Raw genomic sequence first — 17819 nt, 5'->3', positions numbered from 1 at the left:
CATACAGAGAACCATCAATTGTTTACTTAGGATGGAATGTATGGGGTGTGAACAAAACCATCTTAAAAAAATGTGTTGATGTCAAACCTCAAGGGCAATATACTGAATGAAATAAGCCAGACACATATGGACAAATATTGCAGGGTCTCACTGATAAGAACTAATTATAATATGTAAACTCATAGACATGAAATATAAGGTACCAAGATATAGGATGAGGCTTAAGAATGGGGAGTGGTTGCTTAGTATGAGCAGAATGTTCAACTAGGATGAACTTAAATGTTTGGAAATAAACAGAGGTGTAGGTAGCAAGATGTGAGAATACATAACAGTGCTGAATGGCATGTGAATGAGATGGAAACGGGAAGCTCAGAGTCATATATGTCACCAGAAGGAAAGCTGGAGGTCAAAAGATGGGAATGTATAAAACTAAATCCTATGGTGGGCAATATCCATGATTAACTGTACAAATATTAGAAAACTCTTCCATGAACCAGAACAAATGTATGACAATACAACCAGAAGTTAACAATAGAGGGACATATAGGGAAGAAATATATACCTATTGCAAACTATATACTACAGTTAGTAGTATTTCAACATTCTTTCATAAACAGTAACAAATGTACTATACCAACACTACGAGTCAGTAATTGAGGGGGGTTGGTTAGGGATATGGGAGGATTCGAGTTTCCTTTTCTTTCCCTTTTTTTTTTTTTTTTTTTTCCCCATCTTTCACTTTATTTCTGGCCTGGAGTAATGAAAAGTTTCTAAAAATTGAACAAAAATTAAGTGTGGTGATGGATGCACAGCTGTAAGAGGGTACCAGGGGCAAGTGATTGTACACTTTGGATCTTTGGATAATTGTATGGTATCTGAACAATGCCAATAAAAATTAAAAAAAAATAAAACAAAAAAAAACAGAAAACAAACAAAACAACAATAACAACAAAAAAAAGGCAATCTACAGAATGTAGAAAATATTTGGAAACACATTTCTGATAAGGGTTAAATATGCAGAATATATAATGAAATCCTACAACTCAACAACCAAAGGACAAAATACCCAATTTTAAAAAATGGCTGAATAGGCATTTCTCCAAAGAAAATAAATAGCCCCTCCCCCCAAAAAAAGTGCATTATCAATATATTGGCCATTAGGTAAATGCTAATCAAAAGCACAATAAAATATCATTTCACAACCACTGAAAAAAAAGAAAAAAACAAAATAACAAGTGTTGGCGAGGATGTGGGAGAAACAGGAACACTCTTTCATTGTTGACGGGAATGTAAAACGGTTGCCAGTCCCTCAGAAAGTTAAGTATTGGATCACTGCATGACCCAGCAATCCCATTCCTTGGTATTTACCCAAAAGAATGGAAAGCAGGGACTCAAACAGATATTTGCACACAGCAGCATTATTTGCTGTGCCAAAAGACAGCAACAACCCAAATGTCCATGAGCAGATAAATAGGTAAATAAAATATAGTATATGCATACAATGGAATATTATTCAGCCACAAAAAGGAATGAAGTTCTTATGTACGAAAACATGGATGAACTTTGAAGACATCACATTGAGTGCAACAAGACAGACCCCAAAAGACATATATTTTAGGATCTCACGGATATGCAATAATTAGAATAGCAAATTCACAGAATCAGAAACTAGAATAAAGTTTACCAGCATTGAGTTGGGGTTAGGGAATGGGGAGTTAATGCTTAATTGGTACTGTTTGCAGTGATGGAAAAATTTTGGTAATTTTGGTGGTGATGGTAGCACAACATGGTGAATGTGCTTGATACCACTGATTTGAATGTGATTGAAAGGGGAAATTTTAGGTTGTATATATGTTACAAGAATATAAGTTCAAAAGCAGCAACAGCATAGAACTGGACAACACAGTGAACCTTGATGTAAATTATGGACTATACTTAACAGTATAATTATAATAATATAAAAGAATTTTTCAAGAAATTCCTCTTGTAATTTTGCATATGAAAATAATGAGAAATGTGCACAAACATTTACAAACAAGAATATTCATTGTAGCATTATTTATAATGGTTAAAAATTGGAAATTTAAAAATAATTTAAAAATAAATATCTGCAAATAAATTAAAAAAGAATTGCTAAAATGAATTTACTCACCTGATGAGTTAATATACTAGTTCTAAAAGCATTTTGAAACTGATATTCAAGTCCTAGGGGCTGTAATAATATATATTTATTCTAAAGTACTTGGTTCTTCAGATAATCCTGTTCATTTTCCTTATGAATTCTGAAATATAGAATTTCTACTACCACTTTTCTTGTGAAGCTTTGGAAATTTGGACCTTCCCAAGCTAATAGAAGCTGATAGAAACAATTCCCTTTTAAAAGGACCATTTTATCCTCAAGGAAAAGGTATTCATAATAAATTCACCCTTCTCATGTTGCCAATTCAGGTTGGCAAATGGGATCTGGAAACTAAGCTTTCCGGTTGTGTCTGAAAAAAAAGAGTAATGCTCCCATATGGACACTCCTGTTACCAATCAGGATTCTGGATTAATTCTCAGTCACTCTTAGCCTTTAGCCTTGGAGCAAGTCTTCTATACCATTGGTGCCATTGTTGAATGATTGATAGAATGGATGGAAAGAGAAAAAGATGTCCTCACAGGGAGGTAAGTAAAAGGCACAAACATTTGTTGGGAAAAAGGAATATTCTGCTCTCTAAAACTTTAAGTAGTCCAACTGTTAATCCAAGGCTCGGATGAGGAGCACAGGTTTTGCTCAGACTCCAAGGATCTTCATAATGCTCTCTTCCAAAAAAAGCATGCCATTGTTCAGTGTTTATGGAAGAAGTAAGCTACGTTTCCATTTCTCATGCGGGAAGGGGTTCCTAGTGCTGGTGGGATTAAGACAGGAGTGTTTTAGCAAGAACCCAGGCTGGGGAGAGAACCTGTGGCACCACATGATCTTGGAGATTCCAGTCATCTTGGATAGTGTCAAATAACTAGTCCCTGTGTCATATTTTGTCAAGTGGAAAATAAAGCTAATAATCAAAATGTCAAAATCTGCATTTTTCCAAAAAGGTCAGGACATCCTGGAGTGTACAAACAAATTTCCTCTTGGTTTAGAGAAAGAGTGTAGAGTCCAGCACTGAGGCAAATCAGTCACTTCACATTGTTCTCTGGAGCCCCTCTGGGGGCAGAGGCGACTGGGAAGGACTCTGTGCCTGCTATATCCTCAGCTGCTTTATCCTGCACAGTTTAGCTTTTGTTTTGTTTTAGTCACTGGGCTTGCATATAAGTTGCCAATTAGAGAAAGATTCTATGGTTAGAAACAAAATAATATTTCAGATTTACATAACTAAATGGTGCCATTGAATCATATGATCTCCTAATTCTGGTTGCAATGGTTGTGATGTCCCAAACATGAAAATCATGTAAACAAAACCCCTAGGGAAAAAAAGGAAGAAGATAAAGAAACAAAGGGAATCTCTCTCTCTCTCTCTCTTTCTCTCTCTCTCGCACACACACACACACACACACATACACCCCACATATACACAAACACACACTGAATCCTATATACAGGGATGAAAAATGTACTAAACCCCTCAGGACTAACTGGTTTATCACTATTCCTGACTTCATTCTAAAATGAATCTGTTCTCCTGCTTTGTGCTTTCCTTTTTTATTTTTTCTTTCTGTTTCTTTTCTCCTCCTTGTTTTACTTCCCATCATGTTTTGTCTCTAGTGTCTCTTTACTTCTTCCTTCCAAACACATAACATTGAATTGAATCTGATATACAATTCTCTATAAGCTTTTGGATATTTTTGTTCATGCATTTACTTTTATTAATTTATTTCTTTTAAGAAAGTACTAGAAAGAAGATGTGGAGCCATTAAATCTGGTTACAACTTCTGGTCTTACAATTGAAGTGCTCTGGTATTTGGGCCAAATTTCTTTTTCTTTCTGAGTCTTGGTTTTCTCATAAACAGAAGAGTTTGCACTGGTTTCTCTGCCTGGAAACCTCTTCTTTTAGATATTTACATGATTTTCTTCTTGGTATACAAGGCTCAATTCAAATGTCACCTTCCTCATCACTCAATTTAAAGTAGTCCCTCCTCATCACACGTGCCCTAAGTTTTCTTCTTGGCACTCACCGTTGCTTGAAACTATCGTTTTTGTCGTTGTTGTTCATATAGTCATCGTGTGCCTTCTTCCATTAATATAGCAGCTACATAATTATAGGAACCCTGTATAACTGGTTTACTACTTACATTAGTTACTTATTTCTACCTAATGAATTACCTCAAAATTTATGGCTTAAAACATCTTCATTATCTCACCGTTTCTGCGGGTCCGGACTCTACACGGTGTAGCAGGATTCTCTGCTTCAGGGTCTCTCGTGATGATGCAGCCAAGGTGTCTCACCTGAAGGCTCAACTGGGGAAAGAGTTTCTTCCAGGCTCACCCAGGGGGCTGCTGGAAAGATTCACCTCCTTGTGGGTTGTTGTTGGACTTAAGGTCCCAGTTCTGAGGCTGCCTTCAGTTCCTTGCCACATGGGCCTCTCCACAGAGCAGCTCTTTAGGGGGCATCTGGTTTCATCAGAGCAGGCAAGCAGAAAGCACTGAGGGAGCATTTTAGCAAACCAGTAGTTACAATCTTTTGAAGCCTAATCATAGAAGCAACATCTCATCATTTTTGTCATATTCTATTTGGATTTGCTATATAGCCAACCTTTGGGATAGGGGGTTAGGGCTGGAGATTGCACAAAATGACTACTAGGAAGGAGGGATCATTGGGAGGCATTATACCCACAATGCATAAAAAAGAGACTGAAATAGAATCGGTATTCACAAAATACTAACCGAAAGAGAAGGGCAACCATTCTTATAAAGGAATATTTTATGCTTGTGAAGCCTGGGCTCAGTATTCCCAGGGAGCTGGTTTGAAGTCCAGATATCTTTCAAAAAGTCCTGTGAATTTTCATGTTGACTTTCAGCAGGTTCTCTCTACCTTCCTGGGAGTCAGAAATGTTTGTCATTTGCACATGTACTATTGAGGCATCATGAGGGCATCTTTGCTCTGATCGTTTCACCCCAAGAACAGTCATTTCTTTAAAGCATACCACTTAGTTAGCAATTGTTTGTAAGCAGGAAATGTATTAGATTCGATTTCCAAAGAATATATAATATAAGTCCCATAATAGCTATCCAAAGCATTTATTGTTCCCAAATTATAAAGTTCCTAATATTCAAAATGTTAGTTGAGTCACAGAGCTAAAATGTGCATAAGCCTAGACTCTCAAAAAGGATGCTCAATCAATATTAATTTTTTGGGTGTGTTATTTGGACAATGGTCATGCAAATTGTTAACATTTGGGGGAGCTGTATGAAGGGAATAGGAAAATATTTGTGCTATTTTTGCAAATTTTTTAGAAAAAAAATTATTTACATAAGAAATGTAAAAATAAAAAATAAGATAAAATACACATACATACACAAAATGATGGATCTCTGTGTTCTTGCTACAGAACAAATTTTAAGGACTCTGGCTTGGCACAGAAGACCCATTATGGAAGGCTCTGCAGAGCTATCTGGCCCATTGTCATGCACTCCACTCTACCTCCCCCCAGGTACTTGCAGATGCCAGAATATGTCATACTTTTTGGATGCTGTGCTTTTCTTTCTGGCCAGAATTTCCTTCTCCCTCATCATAATGGAGAAAGCTCCTACCGATCTATCAGGCCACAAATCACCTTCCTCTTGCCCCAGAAAGTCCTTCCTAAATACTTAAGGCAGAATTAATTATTTGCCTGTTGGATAACACTTATTCTTTGCCCTTCCTTCCATTTAGAACAAATATCTCTGATATAAGTCTTTGTAATCATGCCTGACCCACCATTGCATGATTCCAGACAAGACAAATATAATACTATAATCCTGCTCCCTCCCCCCACCTCGCAGGCACACAATTCCTGGAGCATACAGGATATTTCATATATGTCCTAATGCAGTAAAATGAAGTTTGAGCTTAGTAAGAACATTTTCTGTGCTAGGCTTTGTATACACTATTAACTCTCCAGATGACTCAATGAGCTAGACACCATTTTTTTCTCCCTTTTCGAGATGAAATTACACAATTAAGGAGTGGAGTAGGGATTGAACTTAGATTGATAAGAGCCCAGTATCTTAATCATATTTGCATCTATGAATTCTCCTCTAATGCAGCTTTTGATTATCCAGGTCCTACCAATTGTAAGATCCACACCAATCTAAACTATCTTATAGTAACCTGGTTATTTTTTTCTTTTAAAAGAAGATAAACAATTCTGTGACTTCCATTGTTCTTAGGCTGACCACAAAATTGCTAAAAGGATAAACCTGTGTAAATTCCTCTAAAAAGAAAACATCTTAGGCATAAGGTATGCATTCCTATTTTTTATATTATGAAAAATAGTTGTTTGGTTGTTCTTTTCCTTTACCAGATCTGCTTATTAATTTTTTTCTAGCTCTTAGCATCAGAAGGTAACCTTAAATGAGTGACATTTCAAGTGCTTTATATTCTAGGCCTTAGGATCAGATGTTGCCATTTTCAGAGACAGCTGTAGCTCCACTCACAAAAGGCCAAATATCTTATAAAAGAAAGAATCATTGTAAGGTAATCTGTTCAAAGCCATATGCCTGATTCTTCTCAGGTGTGATAGAAACATGTCCCTAGGTTGGGAGCTGCTTACTTGATGGTCCTACGCTAGAGAACATTTCATCTCAGTTCATTTATTGAGTATTTCCTGTGTGCCAGACACTGTGCTGAGAATTGGATTTCCAAAGATTAATGCGAAATTCTGTCTGCTGTATCTCCAGACACTTGTGGGAGAGCTCAAGTACTATCCATTTTTTAATCTCAGAATTTTATCTTTGTGCTCTAATTGCACAAAAGTTCTTATCATGTTTTTGTTAATTTTTTCTTCTCTCTCTTCCATTAGTTCTGCCTTAATGAGAGCACCTGTTATAGTTGTTTAGCTTGATCTTCACATCTCTTCTAAAGTGCAGGGTTCTGCACCATTTGTTGGTACTGTTTTGTGCCCCACCGTGGTATGTTGGAGCAGGCTATGAGGTTTATTTCAAGTACTCAGTGTGCACACACATGCACACACAGTCAGTCTAGCTTTGTACATCTAGGAGAGTGCATTGTACTATGCTTTGTCCTTGAAAGACGGTCTTTGTAATTGGGGTGTAATGTTGGTTGCCAGCCTACAGATGTGTTGGAGAGCTATTTAGCAGCACAGAAAAAAACATAAACAAAAACAAATATGCCTTTTACTCTTTAACCCTATGTTCGTTGACAATCTTAACTCAAAATTTTATGTCCTATGTACTTGAACATCAAGACAATGTTGCAGCTGGCTATCAGCCAATCACAACTTTTATTATTACTTTTTGTACTAGCAGAAGGACTATGAATAAAATAAGAGAGTGGGTAGGGGCCACTGAGTGGCAGCTTCCTGGTCTGGAATAATCATATTATCAGCCCACAGGCAAGGCTTGAGTCCTGATGAACTTGTCACCTGAGATTCGTTGCCTGAGACCCCTTTTCTTGTGTTCATTAAATGCTTTTATGTATACATTGGCAATTATGCAGCGATGTGAACGGAAGGGAAGCGAGGAGTATTTTCTAAGGCTGACATTGCCTCAAGACAGTCAATGCATATAAATGCCCAATTTAACAAGTAGACTTTTAGTTAAATATAGTGTTTATCAAGGTGCATGAATGCCCCACTTGTTAATGTATATGAATGTCTACTTTTAACAAGCAAACTTTTGTTATGTTTAGTATACAACTTATTTTATTCCTATTCTTTATTTTTCTTAATGATGGACATTTGGAAATGCTGCTTTTAATTTCAGCTAGCCTATTGAAGGAATGTGTCCACTCATATGGTGTATGAGAAGGGATTAGGTTAAAACCCAATATGGGCCACACTCATGGCTGTTGTATAGGAATTAGTCAATGTGTGCCACGTTATTGAAAAGAAGCCCTCTGGGAGAAGGGATGGGTATAACTACCTCTTAAACTGATCCTATCCATCCATTTCCAAACAACGTATTCCAAATGGCCTATGTGCTGAAGTACAGAGGTGAACGTGACAAATTTGATTTGTGCCATCATGGAGTGTACAGTAGAGCTTACAATACAGTAGAATAAAAAGTATACAAAAAAGTAACAGTTACAGACTGTGAAACTTGCTACAGAGGAAAAAAAAATAGAATTGCCAGGAGAATAGGGTGATCTGTGATGGTTTTACTAAGGAAATAATATTTAAACTATCATCTGATGGTGAGCTCGAGTTAGACAAGCCAAGAAGAGATATCTTATCACTTCAGGCAGAGAAGACAGTCTGTGCAAAGATCCTAAGTGGAAAAACAACAAGAACAACAAACAAAACAAAACAAACAAGCAAAGAAACAAAAAAACAGAATGTGGCCTCTCCTTAGAACTGGAAGGAGGCCAGTGTGTATGTGATTAGTGACCAGGACAATGGATGAGGATGATATGCAGTCACAGAGCCTGAAAAGAGTGAGCTTTGTAAACAGTTTGGATTGATTTCAAATAGATTTTAAACTTTTGTATTATCCTTAAGTATTGAGGAGTATGATATAATATAATATAATATAATATAATATAATATAATATAACAAATAATACAGAAATAATATAAACTTACTCTTGCTACAATATGTACCATGGATTCAGGGCAGGGAGGGGGCAAGGTAGAAAAAATAATTAGAGACTTTCACAGGTTGGATTCTCCAGAAAGCAGACCCTAAGGCAGAGTCTATGGTGCAGAAAGTTTATGAGGCCTTGCTCTTAGGGTGAACACTTATGGAAAGGAAGGAAAAGATACAAGATGGGGCTATGGTGCAAAATCAGTGGAAGCCTCACACAACTGTGTGGAGCACCGAAGTTAAGATGATCATTCAGTGCCATCCCAAGCTGGGACAAGACTCTTGGGACAGATATTTCTATCTCTAATCTACCAGTCACTGCAAATGGACTTCCCCAGAAAAGTCATGTGAGCTTAGGGGAGGTGGCTTTCTGCACTGGAAGTAATTCACAAAGGGGGCTAAATTGAAGGCTGTCAACAGCACTCTCAGAAACTAAGATAAGGCCTTCCATTCTAAAGGGGGATCAAGAGGAGTCACCATGCTATTCTCACAATCCACTCTTGTGCCACTTGGATCTACTTCCTATATATAAATTCTGGGAGGAACTCATCCAGGATCCAATAGACCTCTCTTCTGGGGTGAAATTTAAAAGACAAGAGTTAGTAGGTCAACATCTCCCTGCTATAGCGTGTCTCAGGGCCATAACTGATGTTTGTCACCTTCCTCTTTTATCCATTTTACATGTTTTTTGTTCCTCTCACCCTCAGTTAGAACCTCTGTTGGTCCTTATGACTCACATAGTGTTGTGACCAAGTCCCATATTCTTGAGGGGTCTCAGCACCTAGTCACACGTCCTTCTTAGACTGGAATCATTGTACTTGTCTATTTACTATCTTAATTGTTCAAAGCAGAACTAAGAGACACCCAAGTGGGCCACCTGTGTGCCAAACAAGGAAATCTAAACCTTCTGAGACCTACTGTGGGGAGGAGAGACACACATCAACTTACTGAGATAATTGATTTAAAGTGTACTCTGAATCCTGGAAATTCCCAGAAAAGGCATCACCACTGATCTAGCCCTTTAACTGAGCCTTCCATAGACCATTCCATCACTCTATCAAGTTAGCAAATTCAGCCCATGTGATATGAGAAATGATCAATTGATCCCACATTCATATGCCCCCTCTTATACCTTCTTTACTATAAAGTGGATTCTTTGGTCTGACACAATGATATATGGGAGTCTGAGTCAGTGGATCAGATTCTCTGTAAAGCCATTGGTTGGTGATATTGGGGGAGGCCTTTTAAACAGGAAAAGCAAACCTATTCTTAATTTTGTATCAAATGAATGGTAGAAGGGGTCTGACAGAGTCAACTTATTGTGAAGTGGCTTATTGGTCTCTTCTAGGAATGGTGTAGTATCAGGGATTCAGAATTGGTCTCTATTGTTGGGAGATTGGACATTTGAAAGGAGCAATAGTTAAATTGGACTTGCTAAATGGAACCCAATGATATTAAAGTCATGTGTTACTTCCAAGCCAGCCACCATGCCTGCTTTATGCTTGTGTTCATTGCACTGGCATTGGGGAGCTGGAGTGGTGGTGGGGTTATCATAGTAGGGTGACTAATGGATCCTAAAGATATCAGGTCCTAATCTCTGGAACCTGTGAATGGATAAAGGGTCTTTCCAGGGGTGACTGAGTTAAAGATTGAGATTGGAGTGATATGGGCACAAGCCAAGTAATGCTGGCAGTTAAAAGAAGCTGGAAGAGGTAAGGAACAAACTGCTTCCAGACTATCCAGATGGAATGTGTGGCCCTGCTGACACCCTGATTTTGGCCCAGTGATACTGATTTCAGACATCTGGCCTCTGGAATTGTGAGAGAATAAATTTCTGTTGTTTTAAGTCATCAGTTTGTGGTAATATGTTTCAGAAGTCACAGGAAACTAATGCAGATTATGGAGGACAGATACAGCAGAGACTGGCTGTTGTCCACTGGCTGAATCATTTTTTCTATAAGTCTGTTGAATGTCTCTTCTGTAGTGGATGCTCTGTGCTGGGTGATAGCACATAATACAATGGTTTCATAATTTATGCCTTCCTCTACCTTAGACCTCCTCTTTCCTTCTTGACCAGTTTTTCTCCTTCCAGGCCTCTTACTAGTCTGCCAAACCATTCAACACTGTCCATGAGTCTATGAATTATAATCTCAGACCACATCCCATTTCACACAATATGAATGACCAGGTACCTCACACAAAGCCCAAAGCCCAGAACATTGGGAGTATTTTCCCTCACCACTCTCTTTCTAGGATTCCATACATTTTTTGCCTTGCACCCACATACTGAGTTGCCTTCCATTAGGTGGTCATAATGTATTTCTCATGGCCATAAGAACTGAGGGAACTATTGCAACAGGGGAGGATGACACAAGGTTCTGGGCTGTTTCTACATCTCACTTCTATCCTCTGGTCCTGCTTGCACTTGATGACTTGCTACTGGACCAGCCAGACTGTATGACTTAGTAAGGGCTGATAGTACCCAGCACATGATGGGCACTTCTAGTTTTTTGGTAACTTGATTGTCCTACAGTCAGATGCTCTATCTCTACCAGAACCCAGTACCACTCCAGGAGCTGATTTTCAAAAGATGATTCTCAAACTCCTCATACATTGCATCAGCTAGTACACTCACTCTCTCTCCAGAAGTTTAACATCTCAGCTCACTTCTGGTAAATGTTTCAATAAATGTGTTGCTTTCTTGTACCAGAAGCTTTTGGTGCTCAACCTGTCATCAGAGATTGGGTCCTCATTGTCATCCAGGTTATTCCTATTCCAAATTCCATTCCAATTCGAACTTTCTTGTACCACACCTGGCATCAAATATTCAGGTGATATTTGCCATAGTGCAGACTCTGAGACAGGAACCACCATGCAGAAAGTATATTAGGGGATACTTTTAGGATAGATTATCTGTGCAAGGAAAGGGAAAGAAGCAGGGTTGTGCAGATGAGAAGTCAAACTCTGATGTAGTCTCAGCAGACCCAACAGGAGTATTGAAGATGGGATGACACTTCAGAGCTATCCTGAGTTGGGAAGATGGCTGCCCTTATACTTCCACCCTAATCAGTTGCTGGATGTGGAATGCCCTGGGAAGGTGGCATGACCGTAGGTGAAGTGGCTCCTTTCAGCTGAGAGAGGGGCTGAGAGCCGAGGGTGGTCTGCCAGCCGCCCTTGCAGAAGGAGCAATGTGAAGCCCTTTCATTCCTGAAGGGAGATCTGGGTGGTGCATCACTGCATCTACTGCAGAGACCAGCTTATCCCAGTGAGAGAGGATGGTGACTTGAACTAAGACAGTGACAGTGGGAATAGAAATATGTGCACATTGGATAAATTCCAGCGGTAAGACCCACAGATCTTGCTGATAGACTGGATAAGATGGAGAAGGAAATGGAGTGTGATTCCTAAATTTCTCATGTGAATAATAGGATTCATGTTGGAGCAATTTATAGAGATGGTAAACACTGTAGGAGGAAGACAAAGCAAAATAAAACAAAATAAAATTCGTCTGCCAGCACAGGCCACTTCCTTTCAAATAACAATAATAAAGTAATTACAAAAATGTTTGTGCTGACTATAATTACCTATATTAAATGTCTCCATTAAAGGCAGTTCCTCATTCTGCTTCTTTTCCTATTTCTTAGTGCATCAGGTCTGTGCATGGAGATGCTGATATTTTTAAAAGTCTCTGGGACAAGCTCACAGAAATGTTGCTATATTAGGTAACTTTCTTGGGGTAAAGTAGGAACATGCTGGAAGTAAAGCAGTTATCTTAGGTTAGTTGTCTTTTTCTTACTCCCTTGTTATGGTCTCTTTGAAATGTTCTTTTATTGTATGTTTTTTTTTTTAATTTTTTTTTCATACAGTTGATTTAAAAAAAAAAAAAGTTAAAAAAAAAAAAAAACAAGGAAAAAAATATGTAGAGCCCCCTTGAGGGGCCTGTGGAGAATGCAGGGGTATTCGCCTACCCCACCTCCATGGTTGCTAACATGACCACGGACATAGGGGACTGGTGGTTTGATGGGTTGAGCCCTCTACCATGGGATTTACCCTTGGGAAGACTGTTGCTGCAAAAGAGAGGCTAGGCCTCCCTATAATTGTGCCTAAGAGCCTCCTCCCGAATGCCTCTTTGTTGCTCAGATGTGGCCCTCTCTCTCTAGCTAAGCCAACTGGAAAGGTGAAATCACTGCCCTCCCCACTACGTGGGATCAGACACCCAGGGGAGTGAATTTCCCTGGCAACGTGGAATATGACTCCCGGGGAGGAATGTAGACCTGGCATTGTGGGACGGAGAACATCTTCTTGACCAAAAGGGGGATGTGAAAGGAAATGAAATAAGCTTCAGTGGCAGAAAGATTCCAAAAGGAGCTGAGAGGTCACTCTGGTGGGCACTCTTACGCACAATTTAGACAATCTTTTTAGGTTCTAAAGAATTGGGGTAGCTGGTGGTAGATACCTGAAACTATCAAACTACAACCCAGAACCCATGAATCTCGAAGACAATTGTATAAAAATGTAGCTTATGAGGGATGACAGTGGGATTGGGAAAGCCATAAGGACCACACTCCACTTTGTCTAGTTTAGGGATGGATGAGTAGAAAAATAGGGGAAGGAAACAAACAAACAAACAGACAAAGGTACCCAGTGTTCTTTTTTACTTCAATTGCTCTTTTGCACTTTAATTATTATCCTTGTTATTTTTGTGCGTGTGATAATGAAGGTGTCAGGGATTGATTTAGGTGATGAGTGTACAACTATGTAATGGTACTGTGAACAATCGAATGTACGATTTGTTTTATATGACTGCGTGGTATGTGAATATATCTCAATAAATGAAGATTAAAATAAATAAATAAATAAATAAAAGTCTCTGGAGAACATTACTGTGATGCTGACTCTCCCAAAGTGGTTTTCTTCTAGGTGTGGAGGTGATGGTGAAAAAGGTTATATGAATTTGCTCCAACTATTTTAGTCCCAGTAAGAACCTCCCCTTTTTACTCAAAAAAGATTACCCAAATTTAATTCTTGCTAGTTAGTTTTTCAGATGCATCTCCAGAATATGTGTATATGTGCATGCACACATGCACACACAATTACCACCCGTACTTCCTTGCCCACTGTAGCTAGGGAAATTCTGTTTAACTATTTTATACCTAGTAGAAAGGTGACCACTATACAGTTTCAGAACTGGCATTGAAATGTGCATCTATATGATTGTATAGAGTTATGGATAGCTGGAAATTGGGAGCTATATGGAAATTGCATCTAATAGATAGATAGATAGATAGATAGATAGATAGATAGATAGATAATTTTGTAATGCTAAGTAAGAGGGGAAATGGCAAATCAAATTGGGAGACGGTTTGGAGCCTTATAGAGAAGACTGGACTTTATCCTCTGGCTCACAGCAGCCGTTGAAAGGTTTTAGGCAGGGAGGCAGTGAATCTGATTCATACTTTAAAATAAGGTGGGGTGGGGTAGAGTAAGAAATATTATACATAAGAGATGAGAAGGCTTCAGGGCACTGCTCTCACTCTGGGAATTATTCTTCATTGATAAGTGAGATATAGCTTATAAAAAGTGTCCAAAACTCTGAAAAGTTTTTAGCCATGTTTGGACTCCATTATGAAACATAGATAACTGGAGGCCGGCTGGCTGCTGGTGGCTGGATGGAGGACAGTAGTGGCAGTGCTTCATTTAATGAGGATTTAGTGATCACTACAGGGTAGGTGTGGACAAAGCACATCTGCAAAGCTAATTACACACTCAGAGAACTTCAGGGGGATGCTTTAGCTTCACTCATCACCACTTCAAAGTTGCTGTCTGCTAAATGTTTAAGCTCATGAAAATTGAGCAGGCCAATCTAGGAAATAACTGCAAATTAATAAATAAATCCTGATATTATGTAGATTGATATGCTTATTTCAGATACTTGAGAAAATGCAAGCATTTGGGGGTGGGGGATAATTTTTAAAGAACTGTTTCAGATGCTTGATTTAACGATCTATTTTTTGAACTTAAAAGAAGAACACGTTCAGACGCCCATTTCCCTTTCAAGAGAAGGATTAAATAATCTTAAAGTAGTTTGATGTGCAGTTTATGTTTGCATTTTTTATCTAATCAGCCAAACAAATATAATTAATTCAGACAGTTGTCTCTATGGTTTTGGTGCCTGGTAGGAGCTGTATCATTACAAATGCAAATATGTTCCCAAAATAATGAGAATGTCATTATCACCCCTTATTCATTTACGTGACCACAGAGAAAATCGAAATACCATTTATTATGGAAGTGACTTTTGTAAACTGTGCAGAGAACATGAACTACTTTGTCTGAGTAGGACTAAGTCTAGCTGTGGCTTTATCTATTGTCAGTATATTGTTAGTGGGGCATGCAGGGTGGGGGTGTAGTGTGATGAAATGAGCACTGGACCAGATGTTTTCCCTGAACTGCTGATGTTGTTCTATTTCTGCTTCTGAGTCCTGTAGGCAGGTTCCTTAACGTCTCTGAGGCTCAGTTCCTTAGCAGTTAAGTGGACACTAATTAATTCTGCCCTGCCCATCTCAGAGGGATGCTGTAAGGATCAACAGAAACGTGTTAAACAATACTTATGTGTAAAGTATGGTTGCAAATAATCACATGCAAGAGTGTGCATATGTGTATGTGTGTGTGTGTTTCATTTGTGATTTCTCACCACCGTTGTTCTTCTCTCAATACTCACAAGCTGAATTTCTGTTCTTCTCAATGCAGAGGTTAGAATTGCCTTTTTACATCTCTTTATGTAGCATCCAGTTATGTTTCTAAGCTATTCCCAATTTGCCTCTTTAGGATCCTCTTCTGGGTGCCTTTTTATTCCATGTATTTGGATTTGGATTGATTCTCAGGAACATCCCCTTTGCTTACAGGCTCAATCAACCCTTCCCTGATGCTAAAAGAACTCGCCTATGACTCTCAACCACAACAAATCACCTTTCTTCTTCCATTCAGGGTCAAATGGTAATCAATACCAATCATCATCACTTTCCCAATTCTAGTCACTCAACAAGCTGGAATCTGTCCTCACCATGTCACTGAAATTGTTGCATCTCTTAATAGTCAGAAGCCTACGGTTTGCCCTCATCGTAATTGATCTTTCTGCAACAGTTAATACTGCTTACTGGCTCCTACCTCTAGAAAACTACAGATAGTAAATGGTTGTAATAAATACTGGTGTAAATGTTACTTGTTTTAAATACATTTTCCTTATATTTCAATTGAAACACATTAGAACCTGTAGAACAACTCTTTTAATGTGCATATTATAAACAGAAAGTCCTGAAATATATTTTTCATGTATGAAATGGAATATTGAGGGATAGACTTATATAATTCATGACTGTAAAATAAACTATGATTTAATAATAAGAATCATGAAAAAGTACTGAGAGATTGTGTAATGCAGCTTTATTATATTATACTTTAGAATCAGAGAGACTTCTATTTGAGTCCCCATTTTTCTACTCACTAGCTCCAAAACTTTGAACAAGCTACATAACCCTTTTAGGTTTCAGTTTTTCTTTCGGAAATAATAATAATTATTTATTATCCTGTGTTATTAATGTGAAAATTAAATCTGATAATACTTACATAGTCTTTGTCACAATTTGCCTGAATATTAATAGTAATAAAAATGCTAGTAATAACTAAATTATAATTTAAAACAATAATAAAGTAGCAAACATTAAAGCCAAGCAGTCTCTCATAAGTAAAGAATAATGTAGGCTATATCAAAGGATCAGAATGGACACTACTCCCTTAGGCAAACTTCTAAATATTTCGCTAATTATTTGAAGAAATGTGGAGTATTGAGATTTTTTAGACAATGAAAAAGAACCTTTATATAGAAATATGCATAGTAACATTATGGTATGCTCATTACCACAAGTAGGTTCAGTCTTTCTTTAAAAACCACTTTTTTATATACTTTCAGAGGTATTCCAGGTATTACATAAAGTCACCTGAACCTGGTGGGCAGTGTCTGACAACAAAGTCAAGGTTGGATAACCCTAGACGAGATTAAAAACAAAAACAAACAGGGATTCGGAACTCACTGACAAACATTTCATCACATGGTCAAATTTTATGTTCCGATGTAGCTTATTTCTGTCTGGTTCTGCTATAGGTAACACACCTCAAGAGGAAAGTTTCTCCGGATGGCCCTATCAGCAGAGGTTTGAATGGGAGCACACAAGAAGAAGGAAGACCAGTTAGGAAACTACTTTAGAAGATCCTGGAACAGGAAAGAAATCCATGACACCAATAGTAGCCATGACAATGGAAAGTTGAGTTGATGCTTGAAGAAGTATAGAGGTAAACTTGAAATAATTTGTTCACTTATGTTTTTTCCCCCTGGGGCTGGAACGAGATGAAGATTTGGGTTTGGGTGATGAGGTGAATGGTGATTCCATTCAATACAGGGAACATAGAAGGAGGCATGAATTTTGGGAAAAGACTATAAGTAAACCTTGACCAAATTATTTTAAGTTTCATATGATTTCTCCCAGTTGAACTCCAGGTAGTCATTGCTTTCATGGAACTAAATGGGACTAGAGCTCAGAAAAGAAGTCTGAAGTAGAAAAAACTGAATTTGTGGATTATTAAGTCTATGTAAAACCGACTTCATATTCACAGCCCTATCCTGTAAATTCATGCTTTCCTTCAGGGTTTTGTCATAATTTGCCAAAAAACAAACAACAACAACAACAACAACAACAAAACCCCACATCTTTTTCTAATACAAATGACCAATTCTCAATCTATCCATTAGATTAGACCTTAGACCTAAAGCGTCATGAAATAAGGAGCAGGACTTCTTAAAAAACATTTTCATCCAAATATCCCTAACAGCAGAGAAGAGTGAATGCATGTCTTTGAGGAATCTGAGAGAGTAAACTAAAATCACTAACAGCACGTAGAAAATTTATATTATGTTTTTTTGTCTTAAAATTATGTAAACCATGCATTATTCATCAAAACTTATAAAAACAATTTAAATTCATCACTTAGAATTAATACCAAGAACTTATTTTCAAGTAAAGTTGACACATCAGAAGTAGATACT

General features: G+C 38.0%; 1 pseudogene; it reads left to right on the top strand.

Annotated features, from left to right (window-relative positions):
* Positions 1 to 16982, top strand: part of LOC119518393 — a 110173-nt pseudogene extending 93191 nt beyond the window's left edge.
* The last annotated feature ends 837 nt before the right edge of the window (positions 16983 to 17819 follow it).

This window comes from Choloepus didactylus, chromosome 22 (genome assembly GCF_015220235.1).
Source record: "Choloepus didactylus isolate mChoDid1 chromosome 22, mChoDid1.pri, whole genome shotgun sequence".
Lineage (NCBI taxonomy): Eukaryota > Metazoa > Chordata > Mammalia > Pilosa > Megalonychidae > Choloepus > Choloepus didactylus.
The sequence above is the reverse complement of the archived record's forward strand: the minus strand, read 5'-3'. Positions and strand labels throughout refer to the sequence as shown.